At 37.0% G+C, this 19968-nt stretch overlaps 1 protein-coding gene and 1 long non-coding RNA gene across 2 annotated transcripts in view; one reads left to right on the top strand and one right to left on the bottom strand.

Annotated features, from left to right (window-relative positions):
• STXBP5L (syntaxin binding protein 5 like) overlaps nucleotides 1–19968 on the bottom strand; it is a 488571-nt gene that overhangs the window by 55574 nt on the left and 413029 nt on the right. The gene's annotated exons all lie outside the window — the stretch shown is intronic.
• The window catches only part of LOC116273726, a 39045-nt gene continuing 33642 nt past the window's right edge, over nucleotides 14566–19968 (top strand). The window contains exons 1-2 of the long non-coding RNA XR_004182064.1: nucleotides 14566–14607; nucleotides 16664–16713. This is a non-coding gene — a long non-coding RNA (uncharacterized LOC116273726). The remainder of the gene's footprint in view (nucleotides 14608–16663; nucleotides 16714–19968) is intronic.

The raw sequence follows: 19968 nt of genomic DNA, 5'->3' as shown, positions 1-19968 counted from the left end.
AAAAAGAAATGAACAAAGTCACCAAGAAATATGGGACTATGTGAAAAGACCAAATCTAGTTTGATTGGTGTACCTGAAAGTGATGGGGAGAATGGAACAAAGTTGGAAAACACTCTTCAGGATATTATCCAGGAGAACTTACCCAGTGTAGCAAGGCAGGCCAACATTCAAATTTGGGAAATACAGAGAACATTACAAAGATACTCCTTGAGAAGAGCAACTCTAAGACACATAATTGTCAGATTCACCACGGTTTAAACAAAGGAAAAATTGTTAAGGGCAGCCAGAAATAAAGGTCAAGTTACCCACAAAAGGAAGCCCATCAGACTAACAGCAGATCTCTTGGCAGAAACCCTACAAGCCAGAAGAGAGTGGGGGCCAATATTCAACATTTTTAAAGAATTTTCAACCCAGAATTTCATATCCAGCCAAACTAAGCTTCATCAGTGAAGGAGAAATAAATCCTTTACAGACAAGCAAATACTGAGAGATTTTGTCACCACCAGGCCTGCCTTACAAGAGTTCCTGAAAGAAGCACATGGAAACAAACAATCGGCACCAGTCACTGCAAAAACATATCAAATTGTAAAGACCATAGATACTAGGAAGAAATTGCATCAATTAACGGGCAAAATAACCGCCTAACATCATAATGACAGGATCAAATTCACACATAAGAATATTTACCTTAAATGTAAAGGGGCTAAATGCCCCAATTAAGACACAGACTGGCAAACAGGATAAAGAGTCAAGACCCATCCATGTGCTGTATTCAGGAGACCCATTTCAAATGAAAATACACACATAGGCTCAAAATAAACGGATAGAGGAAGATCTACCAAGCAAATGGAAAGCAAAAAAAGAGCAGGGGTTGCAATCCTAGCCTCTGATAAAAGAGACTTTAAACCAACAAGATCAAAAGAGACAGAGACCATTACATAATGGTAAAGAGTTCAACAGGAAGAGCTAACTATCCTCAAAATATGTGCAGCCAATACAGGAGCACCCAGATTCATAAAGCAAGTCCTTAGAGACATACAAAGAGACTTAGACTCTCACACAATAATAATGGGAGACTTTAACACCCCACTGTCAATATCAGACAGATCAACAAGACAGAAGGTTAACAAGGATATCCAGGACTTGAACTCAGCTCTGCACAAAGCAGACCTAATACACATCTACAGAACTCTCCACCCCAAATCAACAGAATATACATTCTTCTCAGCACCACATCACACTTATTCTAAAATTGACCAAATCATTGAAAGTAAAGCACTCCTCAGTAAATGCAAAAGAACACAAATCACAACGAAGTGTCCTTCAGACACAGTGCAATCAAATTAACACTCAGGATTAAGAAACTCACTCAAAACCGCACAACTACATGGAAACTGAACAACTTGCTCCTGAATGACTACTGAGTAAATAACGAAATGAAGGCAGAAATAAAGATGTTCTTTGAAACCAATGAGAACAAAGACACAATGTACCAGAATCTCTGGGACACATTTAAAGCAGTGTGTAGAGGGAAATTTAGAGCACTAAATGCCCACAAGAGAAAGCTGGAAAGATCTAAAATCGACACCCTAACATCACAATTAAAAGAACTAGAGAAGCAAGAGCAAACACATTCAAAAGCTAGCAGAAGGCAAGAAATAACTAAGATCAGAGCATATCTGAAAGAGAGAGACACAAAAAACCCTTCAAAAAATCAATGAATCCAGGAGCTGGTCTTTTCGAAAATATCATCAACAAAATTGATAGACCACCAGCAAGACTAATAAAGAAGAAAAGAGAGAAGAATCAAATAGACACAATAAAAAATGATAAAAGGGATATCACCACGGATCCCATAGAAATACAAACTACCTTCGGAGAATACTATAAACACCTCTATGCAAATAAACTAAAAAATCTAGAAAAAATGGGTAAACTCCTGGACACATATACCCTCCCAAGACTAAACCAGGAAGAAGTTGAATCTCTGAATAGAACAATAACAGGCTCTGAAATTGAGGCAATAATTAATAGCCTACCCACCAAAAAAAGTCCAGGACCAGATAGATTCACAGCCAAATTCTACCAGAGGTACAAAGAGGAGCTGGTACCATTCCTTCTGAAATTATTCCAATCAATAGAAAAAGAGGGAATCCTCCCTAACACATTTTGTGAGACCAGCATCATCCTGATACCAAAACCTGGCAGAGACACAACAAAAAAAGAGAATTTTAAACCAATATCCCTGATGAACATCGATGCAAAAATCCTCAATAAAATACTGGCAAACCAAATCCAGCAGCACATCAAAAAGCTTATCCACCATGATCAAGTTGGCTCCATCCCTGGGATGCAAGGCTGGTTGAACATATGCAAATCAATAAATGTAATCCAGCATATAAATGGAACCAAAGACAAAAACCACATGATTATCTCAATAGATGTAGAAAAGGTCTTTGACAAAATTCCACAGCCCTTCGTGCTAAAACTCTCAATAAATTAGGTATTGATGGGACAGATCTCAAAATAATAAGAGTCTTTTATGACAGATCCACAGCCAATATCATAATGAATGGGCAAAAACTGGAAGCATTCCCTTTGAAAACAGGCACAAGACAGGGATGCCTTCTCTCACCACTCCTATTCAACATAGTGTCGGAAGTTCTGGCCAGGGCAATCAGGCAAGAGAAAGAAATAAAGGAACTGTCTGTTCATATCCTTTGCCCACTTTTCGATGGGGTTGTTTGTTTTTTTCTTAATTTGATACCTATGTATCAAACCTGCATGTTGTGCACATGTACCCTAGAACTTAAAGTTTAGTTAAAAAACTGCTTTCTGTACTCACTTTTATTATATATACAAAAAATGTGTGTATATATAATCATATATATATAAAGATCTTATATATATAATCATATATATAATCTTCTTTGTAATTTTAAAAATTTTGGGTATTTTAATATTTTTCTAATGGTCACCTTGAAGATGTATTCTTAATTCTTTGCTTATTAAGTTATCCCCTATGTATAGTACAAATTGATTTCCCCTTTTGAAAGGTGAAATTAGTATAATTCCTCTTCCTTCTACTTCTCTTTGCTCTCAATCCACCACCAATTAACCACCAAATATAATTATAGAATTTTAACTCTTTTATTGGGTACTTTAACCTCCTCTTTGCCTCCTATATTTCAATTTTTAAAATTACACTATTGTATTTGTATTGTCATGGATTTTAACTTTACGTTCTATTTTACAATCATATTTATCACCATTGCTTAATTTTAGTTCTACAATTAAATGAATTAAATAGCACTTGTCCTTTAACCATGACCTCTCCATGTATCTTTTTGTTGGCTGGAGATAATCCTGTAGCAGATTTTTTTTTTTGTAAGGGCTTAGGGGGACCAATGTTGCACTTAATAGTATTCTAGTATAATTCCTAATGTTATGTGCCAGCCCCTCAATTACATATATTCAAGGCTTGAATTCTATTAATTCACTTTTAGGTTTTTAAATTAAAACTCCTGTTTATTAGGAAGGAGAAATGTTTATGCAGTTGACCCTTGAACAACAAGGTTTTGAACTGTGCAGGTTCACTTGTCTGTGAATATTTTTCTTTCTTTAATTTTTAACTGTTATGGGTAAATAGTATGTGTATATATTTATGGGGTACATGACATATATTGATACAGGCATACAGTGTATAATAATCAGGGTAAATGGGATATCTATCACATCAAGCAATTATCCTTTCTTTGTGTTACAAAAAGTCCAATTACATTATTTAAGTTATTTTAAAATATACAATTATTGTTGACTGCAGTCACTCTGTTGTGCTAGCAAATACTACTCTTATTCATTCTTTCTATTTTTTATGCTCATTAACTATCCCACTTTCCCCTCACTACCCTTGTCAGCCTCTAGTATCTCTCTATGTCCATGAGTTCAACTTTATAAATTTTAGTTCCCACAAGTAAGTGAGAACATGTTGTCTGTCTTTCTATGTCTGGCTTATTTCACTTAACATAATTCGCCCAGTTCCATTCATTTTGCAAACAACAGGATCTCTTATTCTTTGGTGTGGTTGAACTACACCATTGTGTATGTCTACCGTATTTTCTTTATCCATTTCTCCGCTGATGGGCACTTAAATTGCTTCCAAATCTTGGCTACTGTGAATAGTGCTGCAACAAATGGGAGTGCAGATATCTCTTCCATATACTAATTTTCTTTTTTCTGGCTATATACTTGGTAGTGGGATTGCTGGATCATATGGTAGCTGCATTTTTAGTATTTTGAGGAACTTCTAAACTGTTCTCCGTAGTGGCTGTACTAATTTACATTCCCACCAACAGTGCTTTTCTCCACATCCTTGTCAGCATTTGTTATTCCCTGTCCTTTGGATATAAGCCATTTCAACTGGAGTGAGATAATACCTTATTGTAGTTTTGATTTGCATTTCTCTGAAGATCAAGGATGTCGAGCACCTTTATGTGCTTGTTGAGCACATAACCCTGTTTTCTAGTCAAAATATGTCTTATGTTGAGAAATGTCTGTTCAGATTTTTTGCCCATTTTAAAATCAGACTATTAGCTTTTTTTCCTATAGAGTTGTTTGAGCTCCTTATATATTCTGGTTATTATTCTTTGTCAGAGGAGTAGTTTGCAAATATTTTCTCCCATTCTGTGGGTTATCTCTGCACTTAGTTGATTATTTCCTTTCTTCTGCAGAATCTTTTTAGTTTGATGTAATCCCATTTATTTTTCTATTTTTCATTTGAGGTTACAATGAGACTTGCAAATAATATCTTATAACCCATTACTTTAAACTGATGACAACTTAACACTGATTGCGTAAACAAAACTAGCAAAGAGAAAACTAATAAAAACTCTATACTTTAACTTTGTCTCCCTGCTTTTTAACTTTTGTTGTTTCTATTTATATGTTATTATACTATGTATGACTTGAAAAGTTGTTATTTTTGATTGGTTCACCTGGGTCTTTCTACTTAAGATATGAGCAATTTACATACTGCAATCACAGTGTTATAATATTCTGTGCCTTCATATACACCATGGAATACTATGCAGCCGTAAAAAAGGATGAGTTCATGTCCTTTGCAGGAACATGGATGAAGCTGGAAACCATCATTCTCAGCAAACTATCACAAGGACAGAAAACCAAACACCACATGTTCTCACTCATGTTTGTGAGTTGAACAATGAGAACATACGGACATAGGGCGGGGAACATCACACACTGGGGCCTGTCAGGGGGTGGGAAGCTGGGGAAAGGATAGCATTAGGAGAAATACCTAATGTAAATGACGAGTTGATGGGTGCAGCAAACCAACATGGCACATGTACACCTATGGAACAAACCTGCACGTTGTGCACATGTATCCTAGAACTTAAAGTATAATATAAAAAATTTTTAAAAAAGATATTACTACCTTGAAAAACATAATACTTTGTGCCTTTCTACACTTTGTCAAAGATCATTTGGTTGTAAGTATTTGGCTTTATTTCTGGACTCTCTATTGTGTTCTATTGGTCTACGTATCTACTTTTATACCAGTAACATCTTGTTTTGGTTACTATAGGATTGTAGTATAATTTGAAGTCAGGTAATGCGATGCCTCCAGCTTTATTCATTTTGCTTAGAATTGCTTTGGTTATTTGGGCTCTTTTTTGGTTCCATAAGAATTTTTAGATTGTTTTTATCTAATTTTGTGAAAAATAATTTTGTATTTTGATAGGAATTTCAGTGAATCTGTAGCTTCCTTTGAGCAATGATCATTTGTGAGATATTGATTCTTCCAATCCATGAGCATGGCTTGTATTTCCATTTGTTTGTATCACCTATGATTCCTTTCAGCAGTGTTGCGTAGTCCTCCTTGTAGCGATTTCAGCAGTGTTGCGTAGTCCTCCTTGTAGCGATCTTTCACCTCCCTGGTTAAATATATTCCTAGGTTTTTATTTTATTTTATTTTTTATTTTTATTTTTATTTTTCAGCTATTGTATAAGGGATTGAGTTTTTTATTTGATTCTCACTTGGTTGTTGTTGGCATACTGCAGAGCTACTGATTTGTGTACATGGATTTTTTAACCTGAGACTTTACTGAATTAATTTCTCAAATCCAGGAGTCTTCTGGAGGGATCTTTAGGTTTTTCTAGTTATACAATCATATTGTCAGCAAATAGAAATAGTTTGACTTCCTCTTTTCTGATTTGGAATTCCTTTCTTCCCCTGGCTATGACTTCCCGTACTATATTGAATAAAGTGGTAAAAATGGGCATCCTTGTCTTATTCCAGTTCTTAGGGGGAATGCTTTTGACTTCTCCCCATTCAGTATGATGTTGGCTGTAGTTTTTGTTATATAGCTTTTATTATTTTGAGATATGTTCCTTCTATATCTAATTTGTTGAGGGTTTTTTTAAAGGGTGCTGTATTTTATCAAATGTTTTTTGCATCTATTGAGATAATCATATGGTTTTTGTTTTTAATTCTGTTTACGTGGTGAATCACATTTATTGACTTGCATATGTTGAACTATCCCTGCAACCCTGGGATAAAACCCACTTAATCATAGTGAAATATCTTTTTGATGTGCTGTTGGGTTAGTTTGCTAGTATTTTGTTGAAGATTTCTGCATCTATGTTAATCAGGAATATTGATCTGTCATTTTGTGGTTTTTTGTTTATTTTGTTTTGTATGCCCTTTCCTGGCTTTGGTATCAAGGTTATACTGGCTTCATAGAATGAGTTAGGAAGGATTCCTTCTTTCTCAGTCTTTTAGAATAGTTTCAGTAAAATTGGTGCCAACTCTTTGAATGTCTGGTAGAATTTGGCTGTGAATTTTTGTGGCCCCTGGCTTTTTTTGGGAGGACAACTTTGTTAAATTACTGTCTTCAATCTCACTGCTTGTTGTTGGTCTGTTCAGAATTTCTGTTTCATCCTGATTCAAGCTGGGGAGGTGGTATGTTTCCAGGAATTTATTTATTTATTTCCTATAGATTTTCTAGTTTATGTGCACAGAGGTGTTCATAGTAGTCTTAAGTAATCTTTTGTATTTCTGTGGTATCAGCTGTAATGCCTCCATTTCCCCCTTCCTTCCTTCCTTCCTTCCTTCCTTCCTTCCTTCCTTCCTTCCTTCCTTCCTTCCTTCCTTCCTTCCTTCCTCCCTCCCTCCCTCCCTCCCTCCCTCCTTCCTTCCTTCCTTTTTCTTTCTTTCACAGAACTGCAACCTCTGCCTACCAGGTTCAAGAGATTCTCCTGCCTCAGTCTCCCGAGTAGCTGGGACTACAGGCGGCACCACCACACCAAGCTAATTTTTGTATTTTTAGTAGAGGCAGGCTTTCACCATGTTGGCTAGGCTGGTCTCAAACTCCTGACCTCAAGTGATCCACCCGCCTCAGACTCCCAAAGTGCTGGGATTACAGGCATAAACCACCGCACCTGGTCATCCATTTTCATTTCTAATTGAGCTTGTTTGATTATTTTTTCCCTGGTTAATCTAGCTAATAATCTATCAATTTTATTTTTTCAAACAACCAACTTTTTGTTTGTTGATCTATTGTGTTGTTTTTCTTTGTTCCAATTTCATTTAATTCTGCTCTGATCTTTATTATTTCTTTTCTGCTGGTAGCTTTGGGTTTGGTTTGTTCTTGCTTCTCTGGTTCCTTGAGGTGTGATGTTAGGTTGCCAGCTTGTTTCATTTCAGACTTTTTGATGTAGGCATTTAGTGCTATAAACTTTCATTTTAGCATTGCTTTTGCTGTATCCCAGAGGTTTTGATAACTTGTGTAACTACTATCATTCACTTTAAAGAATTTTTAAATTTTCATCTTGATTTCATTTTTTGCCCCCAAATCATTCAGGAGCAGATTAATTTTTTTTTTTTTTTTTTTTTTTTTTTTTTTGAGACGGAGTCTTGCTCTGCCACCCAGGCTGCAGTGCAGTGGCCGGATCTCAGCTCACTGCAAGCTCCGCCTCCCGGGTTCACGCCATTCTCCTGCCTCAGTCTCCCGAGTAGCTGGGACTACAGGCGCCTGCCACCTCGCCCGGCTAGTTTTTTGTATTTTTTAGTAGAGACGGGGTTTCACCGTGTCAGCCAGGATGGTCTCGATCTCCTGACCTCGTGATCCGCCCGTCTCGGCCTCCCAAAGTGCTGGGATTACAGGCTTGAGCCACCGCGCCCGGCCGCAGATTAATTTTTAAGCATTTGTATAGTTTTGAGTGTTCCTTTTGGTGTTAATTATTGGTTTTATTCCACTGTGGTCTAAAAAGGTACTTGATATAATTTCAATTTTTAAAAATTTATTGAGACTTGTTTTGTGGACTATCATATGGTCTGTTTTGGAGAATGTTCCATGTGCTGAGGAGAATAATGTACATTCTGAAGCTTTTGAGTAAAATGTCCCGTAAATTCTGTTAGTTGTATTTGTTCTAGAATGCAGTTTAAGTACAACATTTTCTTGTTCACTTTCTGCCTTGATTATCTGTCTAGTGCTGTCAGTGGAGTGTTGAGTCCCCCACAATTATTGTGATGATGTCTATTTCTTTTCTTAGATCTAGTAGTAATTTTTTATGAATCTGGAAGCTCCATAGTAAGGAGTAAGTAATGTATATTAAGGATTGTAATATCTTCTTGCTGGGGATTGATTCTTTTATCTTTATATAATGACTTTTTTTTTCTGTTGTTGCTTTAAAGTCTGTTCTATCTGACATGAGAATAACTACTCCTGCTGCTTTTTCTTATATTGGGATGGAATATCTTTTTCCACCCCTTTACCTCGAGTTTGTAAGAATCTTTGCATTAGGTGAGTCCCTTGAAGAGAGCTGATATTTGGTTTGTGATTTTTAATTTTTTTGTTTAACTTTTATTTTAGGCTCAGGTGTATATGTGCTGATTTGTTATATAGGTAAAATCATGTCATGGGGGTTTGTTGTACAGATTACTTCATCACCCAGGTACTAAGCCTGGTACTGAATAAGTTGTTTCTTCTGATCCTCTCCCTCCTCCCACCCACCACCCTCAAGTAGACCCCAGTGTCTGTTTTCCTCTCTTTGTGTCCACGTGTTCTCATCATTTAGCTCCCACTTGTAAATGAGAACATGCAGTATTTGGTTTGCTGTTCCTGCATTCATTTGCTAAGGATGACGGCCTCCAGCTCCATCCATGCTCCTGCAAAGGACATGATCTCATTCTTTTTTATGGCTGTGTAGTATTCCATGGTGTATATGTGCCATGTTTTCTTTATTAAATCTGCCATTGATGGACATTTAGGTTGATTCCATGTCTTTGCTATTGTGAATGAGTGCTACAGTGAATACACACGTGCATGTGTTTTTATGGTAGAATGATTTCTATTCCGTTGGATATATACCTAGTAATGGGATTGCTGAGTCAGATGGTAGATGTGTTTTCAGCTCTTTAAGGAGTTGCCACACTACTTTCCACAATAGTCTAACTTACACTCCCACCAACATTGTATAAGCATTCCCTTTTCTCTGCAACCTTGCAGCATCTGTTTTTTTGTTTTGTTTTGTTTTGTTTTTTACTTTTTATTAATAGCCATTCTGACTGGTATGAGATAATATCTCCTTGTGGGTTTTTTTGTTTGTTTGTTTGTTTGGTTGGTTGGTTGTTTTGAGACAGGGTCTTGATGACGCCCAGGCTGGGGTGCAGTGGCACAATCTTGGTTTATTGCAATCTCTGCCTACTGGGCTCAAGTGATCTTCCCACTTCAGCCTCCCGAGTAGCTAGGACTACAGGCATGCACCACTGCTCTCAGCTAAATTTTGTAGTTTTTGTAGAGATGAGGTTTTGCCATGTTTCCTGGGCTGGTCTCAAACTATTGTGCCTAAGCGATCTGTCCACCTCAGTTTCCCAAACTGCTGAGACTACAGGCATGAGCCACCATGCCTGACCTCTCATTGTGGTTTTGATTTGCATTTCTCTAATAATCACTGATATTGAGCTTTTTCTCATATGCTCATTGGCCACATAGATGTCTTCTTTTGAAAGATGTTCATATCCTTTGACCACATTTTAATGGGGTTGTTTGCTTTTGTAATTTGCTTAAGTTCCACTTAGACGCTGGATATTAGTCGTTTGTCAGATGCAAAGGACTAATTTTAAGCTCTTACGATTAATTATATCCCATTTATCAATTTTTGCCTTTATTGTGATTGCTTTTGGTATCTCCGTCATGAAATCTTTGCCAGTTTCTATGTCCAGAATGATATTGCCCAGTTTGCCTTCCAGGGTTTTTATAGTTTTAGGTTTTACATTTAAGTCTTTACTCCATCTCGAGTTGATTTTTGTATGTGGTGTAAAGAAGGGATCCAGTTTCAATCTTCTGCATTTAGCTAGCCAGTTATGCCAGCACCATTTATTGAATAAGGAGTCCGAAGATCAGATGGTTGTAGGTGTGTGGCCTTATTTCTGGGCTCTCTATTCTGTTCAATTGGTCTATGTGTCTGTTTTTGTATCAGTCCCATGCTATTTTGGTTACTGCAGCCCTGTAGTATAGTTTGAAGTTGGGTAACATGATGCTTCCAGATTTGTTCTTTAGATTAAAATTGCCTTGGTTATTTGGGCTCTGTTTTGGTTCCATATCAATTTTAAATAGTTTTTTTTTCTAGTTCTGTGGAGCATGTCATTGGTAGTTTGATAGTAATGAATCTCTAAATTGCTTCAGGCAATATGGCAATTTTAATGATACTGATTCTTCCTATCCATGAACATGGAGTATTTTTCCATTTGTTTGTGTCATCTCTATTTTCTTTAAGCAGTGTTTTGTAATCTCATTGTAGAGATCTTTCACCTCCCTTTTTAGCTGTATTACTAGGTATTTTATTCTTTTTGTGGCAATTGTGATTGTGTTTTCGATTTGGCTGTTGGCTTGACTATTGTTGGTGTATAGAAATGCTAGTAATTTTTGTACATTGATCTTTGTATCCTAAAACATTGCTGAAGGTGTTTATCAGCTGCAGGAGCTTTTTCTCTATAACTATAGGGTTTTGTAGATATAAAATCATGTCATCTGCAAACAGGAATTGTTTGACTTTCTCTCTTGTTGTTTGAATGCCCTTTATTTCTTTCTCTTGCCTGATTGCTCTTTGCCAGGGCTTCCAATACTCTGTTAAATCGGAGTGGTAGGTGAGCATACTTGCGCCAGTTTTCAAGGGGAATGCTTCCAGCTTTTGCCCATTCAGTATGACGTTGATGTGGGTTTGTCATAGATGACTCTTATTATTTTGAGGTATGTTTCTTCATTACCTAGTATGTTGAGAGTTTTTAACATGAAAGGATGTTGAACTGAGATGATCATGTGGTTTCTATCTTTAGTTCTGTTTATGATGAATCACATTTATTGATTTGCATATGTTGGACCTACCTTGCATCCAGGAATAAAGTCTACTTGATTGTGGTGGAATAGCTTTTTGATGTGCTGCTGGATTTGATTTGCAAGTATTTTTTTGAGGGTTTTTGCATCAAAGATCATCAAGGTGACTGTCCCAAAGTTTTCTTTTTTGTTGTTGTGTCCCTGCCAGGTTTTGTTATCAGGATGATGCTGACCTCAAAGAATGAGTTGGAAAGGAGTCCTTCCTCCTCAATTTTTTGGAATAGTTCAGCTGGAATGATACATTTCTTCTTTGCATATCTGGTTGAATTCAGCCATGAATCTTTCTGGATCTGGACTTTTTTGGTTGGTAGGGGTATTAGTCAGTTTTCATGCTGCTGATAAAGACATACCCAAGACTGGACAATTTACAAAAGACAGAGGTTTAATTGGACCACATGGCTAGGGAAGCTTCACAATCATGGTGGAAAGCAAAAAGGAGCAAGTCACGTCTTACATGGATGATGGCAGGCAAAGAGAGAATGAGAACCAAGCAAAAGGGGTTTCCCCTTATAAAACCATCAGATCTCATGAGACTGCTCCCCACGAGAGCAGTATGGGGGATACTGCTGCCATGATTCAATTATCTCCCACCAGGTCCTTCCCACAACAATGGGAATTATGGGAGATACAATTCAAGATGAGATCTGGGTGGGGACACAGCCAAACCATACCAGTAGGCTATTATTAACAAGCTCAATTTTGGAGCTTGTTATTGGTTTGTTGAGTGAATCAATTTCCTCCTGGTTCAGTCTTGGGAGGGTGTCTATGTCCAGAAATTTATTCCTCTCTTCTAGATTTTCTAGTTTCTGTGCGTAGAGGTGTTTATAGTAGTCCCTGCTGGTTACTTGTATTTCTTTGGGGTCAGTGGTAACCTCCCCTTTGTTGTTTGTAATTGCATTTATTTGAATCTTCTCTTTTATTCTTTATTAGTCTAGTTAGCAGCTTATCTTTTTTTTTTTTTTTTGAAAAATCCAGCTCCTAATTTCATTGATCTTTTGAATGTTTCTTTTGTGTGTGTGTGTGTCCCAATCTCCTTCAGTTCAGCTCTGATTTTGGTTATTTCTTGTCTTCTGCTAGCTTTGGAGTTGGTTTGCTCTTGGTCCTCTAGTTTTTTTAGTTGTGACATTACGTTGTTAATTTGAGATCTTTCCAACTTTTTGATGTGGGTGTTTAGTGCTATAAATTTCCCTCTTAACACTGAGTTAGCTGTGTCCCAGATATTCTGGTATGTTGTATCTTTGTTTTCATTTGTTTCAAAGAACTTCTTGATTTCTGCCTTAATTTCATTCTGTATATTTTAACTAAAGCATTTAGACCATTTACATTTAACATTACTATTGAGATGTGAGGTACTGTTCCAATCATCATGCTGATTGCTACCTAGATGCTTTATTTTCTTCATGTGTTATTATTTTATAGGCCCTGTGAGTTTAAGCCTTTCAAGAGTTTCCATTCTGGTACATATTGACCTCTGGTTTCAAGATTTTGCCCCCTTTTAGCATTTTTTTATAGGGCTGGTGTGGTAGTGGCAAGTTCCCACAGCCTTTGCTTGTTTGAAAAAGACTTTATTTCTCCTTCATTTATGCAACTTAGTTTTGCTAGATTACAAGATTCTTGGCTGATAGTTATTCTGTTTAAGGAGGCTAAAGATAAAGCCCAAATCCCTTCTGGTTTTCCTGTATAGGTTACCTGGAGTTTTTTTTTTTTTTTTTTTTTTTTTTCTGTTCTTATCATTCTTTACTTCACTTTGACTTTAAATAGCTTGATGACAAATGCCTTGGTGATGTCCTTTTTGCAACGAATCTCCCAGGAGTTCTTTGAACTTCTTGTACTTGGATGTTTAAATCTCTAGCAAGGCCAGTGAAGTTTTCCTTAATTATTCCCTCAGATAGGTTTTCTAGACTTTTTGTTTCTTCTCCTTCAGAAACACCAATGATTTTTAAGTTTGGTTGTTTTACATAATCCCATATTTCTTGATGACTTTGTTCATTTTTTAAACTTTTTTGTTTTATTTTTGTCTGATTGAATTAATTCAAAATTTTGTCTTGAAGCTCTGAAATTCTTTCTTCTACTTGGTCTAGTCTATTGTTAAAAGTTTCTGCTATATTTCATAATTCCTGAAATGTGTCTTTCATTTCCAGAAGTTCTGCGGTTTTTTTTTTTAAATATCTATCTCTATAGAAAAGTTTTTATTCATATCCTGAATTGTTATTTTTTAATTTTTTTATGTTAGTTTTCTCCTTTCTCTTGTATCTCCTGAAGTAAGTTAATAATCAACCCTTTGAATTCTTTATCAGGTGTGTTAAAGATTTCGTATTGGTTTGGATCCATTGTTGAAGACCTAGTATGATCTCTTGGGGGTGCTATAGTATCTTGTTTTGTGATACTGCTGAAATTATTTTTCTGGTTCCTTCTCATTTGGGTAAACTATTTCTTCTAATTATTTTTGGATTTATTTTTAATTCATCTGTAATTTTTAAAAATTTCTTTTTTTTTGTCTCCTTGAAGTTGTGACTTTAATGATTACAGTTTTTGTAACCTAATTTGGCTCTGGGCACTTTCAGAGGTGAAAACTGTGTATGAGTTCCTTGGTTATGGAAAGTCTTTGTATGATGGCTTTCTCAGATGCTGGTTGTGGTAGCAATGTGCTTGGTATGTGAGCAGGTTCACTGTCTCCTGCAGGGCTAGAATGGCAGAAGTTTCTGGAAGCTTATCTTGTTCCCCATTGGTATGTACTTTTTTATTTAGTTATTTTTTTCCCCAACATTTTATTTACTGGGTTGAAAAGTTCAGGCTCCAGGCCAGTAGGGGAGGTATCTGGGGGTAAAAACCAGATGTAGCTAAAGTACGTGGGTAAATGCAATACCCAATGTTGGGGAGAGATCACAGCCTTGACAAAGGTAGCTGGGAGAACTCTCAGTGAAATGCACTGTGGTCTTTTCAGGGAGAAGGGAGAGAGCCACCTCAGCTCCTCTGCCAGGCCAGAAGGAAAGCTACTCAACTCCCAGACACACTCCTCACCCAGTGTTTCAGCTATTCAGATTAGACAGGCACCTCTTTTCATCTGCAGGAATTTTGGTATTCCAAGTAAAGAGGAACTGTGATTCTACCTCTCATGCAAGCCTGAACTTGGAGGATGCTCCTTCTGTGAACAAGCAGTCACCCTGAAATGTTCCAGAAAGGGTGTCTACAGGTACACTCATGCTAAGCTCCCATGGGAGAAGCCTCCACTGTGTCTGCAGTGGTGAGCAAGTGGGAGAAGTTTCCATCTCCAAGATCTTTCATGAAAACCCAGGCTGCCTGACTGTTGGGGTAGAGCTGCAGACTTTTCTTGCTGAGCTCAGCAGTGCACCAGTGCCTCTGCTGAAAGAAACTTCCCACATGTGGAAAGTTTGGTACTCAAGACCTGCTATCTGGATTCTTTTGTCCCACAAGATGCTTCCTTAATATTGTGCACTCCCTCCTCCCCTAGCAATAGGAGTCCCTGAAGGCCAGACTACTATGAATGCTGCTTCTCCGGGTCTAGCTGCCCAGTGAGGCTGCCACACTCCAGAATGGTAGTGGGGAATGTCTGCAAGGGATCCAGGCACATGACCTGTCCTCAAGTCTTCCAGCAGCAGGTATTAGCACCAGCTCTGATGGTGGCAGGCGAGTTATGTAGATTCTGTGAGATTCCTTGGTTATAAATAGGCTTACTGTGTTGGCTTTCTCAAATGCCAGTTGCAGTAGTAATGAACTGGTCATGTGAACAGACTCAGAATCTCTTGGTTAGCCAGGGTGATGCAGGCAATGTTGATAGCTGAGGTGATGCACAAGTTTTCTCCTTCCTGGGTGCTGTTATTCTGCCTGCAGATGCTGTTATGGGTTGTGTCAGTTGGTTTCCAGCCAGGGGGTGGCATTTGCAAAAGAGCACCAGCTGTGGTGGTAATGGTGGGATTTGTGCTTATCTTATGTTAGTTACCCAGGGGAGGTACTCTGATATCTCAAGTGTTACCCAGGAAAGGCACCCTACTGTCTCAGGCACCGAGTGAGGCCATAGACCTCCCAAAAGTTTCTGTCCTTTGTGTTAAGCCATCAGGGTGGGTAGAGGAGCAAAGCCAGGTGGTGGCTGGGTCAGGTTAAGTTTGCATTCTGGCTCTCCACATGTGGGTGCAAGAAGCAGTCCCGGGGAAATCAGAAGGCAGTTCTCTGGCTGCTGGGGTAATGTTCCAGGGAGAAGTGCAGCTGCCTCTACTGTCCGGAAGAGTCTGCTAGGAGAGTGGGGAGTAGCAGGCAGCAGTAAGCCCCACCCAGTTCCCACATACTTGGCAAGGCAGGTTTCACACCTACAGTGTTCCACTAGCAGCAGCTAGCTAGGTTCTCGACAGTCTGCACTCAGAATTCAAAACTGCCCTATGCCATAAGCCTTCCCTGTTGAGATAGAAACTGTGGCTTTCAGGCCATGCCCCTCCCAATCTGCCCATGAAGCAGGGGTGCCCAGCTCTTGCAACCATGTCTATGGCACACTTCCCATTGGCCTCTTGGTTCTGGCCATGGGAGTTCATCCCCAGTTGAGATTATATCACAAATGTTGGGAGATTCTCTCTACCTGCAACCACCATCTGAATTAGCTGGCCAACTTCCATGAGGTTGTGGAAGTTGATCCTATTTCACATGACCTGTGAAATAGGATCAGCGATGGCTTCCCTCTGTCCCTCCTGGAAACTGGGAATTCTCAAAGCATGATTTAATGCTGCTCCTTCTCATATACTCCCCAGTGCTCACTAAATCAGCTCCAGCACAGGGTAGGGTTAAGGCCTTCCTTCATGGCCCTGATTGCCAGGTTCCTCATTGGGAATAAATATCTTGGAGGAAGTTTATCACCACCTCACACTCTGAGGATTACAGTTTTCTGCCTGGTTCACAATGTAGGCTGCAGCCCACTGCTTCTTTCAAAGTAGTTTTTTTTTTTTTTTAGTTTTCTTTAGTTTTCCGAATAAGTTCCTGCCTTGCTTCTTGGAAAAAAGTTCACAGCATGAATCTCTATACACTATTTTGTCTTTATAAGTGGGAGAGGCATACTAATGCCTCCAATCTGCCATCTTTAAAAAAAGACAAAACTCCTCTAGCATTTTAAGTACTTTTTTTCAATAAAAGCTATACCTATTGTGTCTGCCTCTCCTGCCTCCCCTTCCACCTCCTCTACCTTTTCTACCTCTGCCATCCCTGAGATAACAAGACCAAAATTTCCTTTTTCTCCTCCTCTTCAGCATACTCAATCTGAAGATGAGGATGATGATCCACCTTCATTTAATTAATAGTAAGTACATTTTCTCTTCCTTATGGTTTTCTAAATAACATTTTCTTTTTCCTATCTTTATTTTCTCATTCTATTGTAAAAATACAGCATATAATATGTATAACATACAAAATATGTGTTAATTGACTGTCTATGTTATCAGTAAGGCTTCTGGTCAACAGTAGGCTATTAGTAGTTAAGTTTGTTGGAAGTCAAAAGTTATATGTGGGCTGGGTGTCGTAGCTCAAAATTGTAATCCCAGAGTCTTGGGAGGTTGAGGTGGGAGGATTGCTTAACACCAACCAGGAATTCAAGACCAGTCTGGGCAATATAGTGAGACCTATGTCTATAAAAAATTATAAAAATTTAGATAGGTCTGGTGGCGCACACCTGTAGTTAGGAAGGTGTTAGGAAGCTACTTAGGAAGGTGAGGCAGGAGGATTCCTTGAGCTCAGGAGTTGGAGGCTGCAGTGTGCTATGATTGCACATAGTGACTGCACTCCAGCCTGGGTGACCGAGCAAGACCTTGTCTCAGGAAAGAAAGTTATATTTAGATTTTTAACTGTGTGGGTCAGTGCCCCTAACATCCCACATTATTCAAGGGTTAACTGTATCTTTGTTTAAAATAAGAAAACAAGATAGTTTTTCACTAAATGTAAACAATGTTAGTTAGAAAGCAATTTCCCATGAATTTGGAAATTACTTCAGAAAATGCTACTACTTAAAGATTCTGAATGCTTAAGTATGTAATGTATGAGATTTTTACTATTATTACTATTATTGTATTCTTAGTGTTATACTGTTACTCTGGTTAATGATTGTTGTAATGAAATTACATTAATATTCAAAGCTGTCCAACATGTCATTTTTTCTTTGTTGTCAGTGAATTGCCCATATACATAGTCACTAATCCTTTTATACAGACAAATCTTATCTACTACTTTGGGCTTGAGACACCCTGGCAGTCCAGCCCTACATTTCTAAATGCTCACTGAATGTTTAACATGAATATCAACCTAACAACTCAAACTCGTTTTCCTTCCCTTTCAAACTAGGTATTCTCCATTGGAACTATTCTCAGCACTCTGTAGCCCTTGACTCTTCCTATTTCCTATGCCTTACCAGCCCTATTCCCCCACTGCTCCCAATCTCATCAGTTGCAAAGTCTCCCACAGTAAATCCTTTTTTCCTCCTTTTGTTTTCATTGTTGTTAGCCTAATTCAGGCCCTCATTGGCTTACTGAAACACCTTCCTATATTTCTACTTCCTTCACTAATAGATTGTAGGCTACTAGAAAATAATCTTCCTAAAGCATATTACAAACAACCCAGGGGTATATTTTACCCCAAGGTTTTATACAGGAAGAATTCACATATACAGATATTTATCTTCTTTCAGAAGCCTTATGACATTTTTCTGTAAGTTTGTGGGAATAAGTTTTAAAAATAACATTGACAAATTTTTAGAAATAGTAATTTAATAAAATCTTATTGTGACTCTTTTTAAGTGCAAAAGATCCTTCATTTAGGTGATAAGCACTTGCCTATCTGTTCTATATATTTGAATTTTCGTAACTCATATTTTTAAATATGCATGAGAATAGTGAGAATGAAGCAATTGGGAGGGAGAGAGTTGGAGACTTTGAGAAATTGACATTTAGAGATATATTGAAAATGTTTATTAATAACAATATACCTAACTGACCTCCAGATTAGAATGATAACTATAAGCTCTCTTTGCTACTTCTAATAAATATAGGAGTAGGTTGGCAATACTCTTTCTTATTTTTAAATATTTTAGGAAGGAAATTATGATTTATTATATGAATAAATGTCATGAATGCATATTTATATAAATAAATGTATTAATCTTTAAACAGTTTTCATTTGACATTTGTCACAGTACATGCTGCATAAAATGATGGTAGTTGTAGGATTACAAGCTTGTCAATCATATCAACTTGAATTAAATTAAATTTTAGTATTGCTAGTAGTTACGTGAACTTAGACAAGTTTGAATTTTTCACAGCTGTAACTTACTCATTTGTAAAGTAAACTATCACCTACCTTATCTCAGACAATATGTATAAATCATATGGCATAGTTTCTGAAACACAGTAAGCTTAATAAATGAGACTATAATGTTGGTTCTTCCTTTGACATCAATTATACTTGTAAAATCCTAACTTCATAACAATTTCTTTAATAGTCACATTGGATTAATGACAATCGCTAATATGTTAGTGCTCTGCATTTCATTATCTTATTTAATCAAATTCATATAGGATTACAAGTAATTACACTTTAAGTGTCATAAATCACGTGTTATAACAATTATTTAAATACAATGAGATAAGATGTGTGAATATACTCCATAAATTTGGATACCGTGTTCAGTGGCTTAGGTTCAAATCTTGACTCTACAATTTATTAACAATATAACCTGTTTCTATTCTTGGAAAAAATAAGTGACAACAACCTTAAAAGGTTGCTTTAAAAATCAAATAAAATAATGTGAACCAGTTTTGTAAACTCCGAATAATAATGCAAAGACTAATTAGAGTATTTTTGTTATTTTAACTATGACTTTGGTAGGATTTAATGCTATGCTTTAGTTCAGAGTAGAGAAAATGAAAATAAAAGTAGTCCAATAAAATTTCAACAAAAACTCCCTAAAAACAAACAAACAAACAAAAACCCATGCTGGAAGAAGCAGACAAAATTTCTAAATGAAAAATGTATGAAGGCCTATTTAATAAAGCCTTACTTTATTTCAGAGTCAGATTTACAAATAAGTCTGTGACCACTGCAAGAACTAAAACTGAAATAAACTTTCTATAACTTCCCTAAAATAGAAAAATGGCTAGAGCTCTTTATAGGTCAGATTCTTTTTCGTTAAACAGAATTAATTCTAAATAATACTAATATACAAAAGAGGAGAAATAACTCCAGAATACCATGATCATTTATATGATTACAAGGGGTCATAAAGTGTCTGTATTTGTGACTATTCAATGTTTTAAAACATTTGCATGATAATAAGAAAGCAAACAAAACATTACATACCTTAGTGTGTAATGATTTATAAAACACAATTTTGTAAATGATTGTTAACAAACAAAATGTTGAATGCTGCCAACAGAACTGTATAGTGATTTTTAAGAAAGCCTTTTTGGAAAGCATCAAACTTTGCCATCTAGGAGACATGTGTCATTCATGGATTGGTTGGTAAAAATGTTCAGCCAAATGAATATAAGAAAACTTACAATTGTTAGCT

The sequence above is a fragment of the Papio anubis genome, chromosome 2, assembly GCF_008728515.1.
Source record: "Papio anubis isolate 15944 chromosome 2, Panubis1.0, whole genome shotgun sequence".
In the NCBI taxonomy this organism is placed as follows: Eukaryota; Metazoa; Chordata; class Mammalia; order Primates; family Cercopithecidae; genus Papio; species Papio anubis.
Note: the sequence above shows the minus strand (reverse complement) of the source record. Positions and strands in the feature narration are given on the sequence as shown.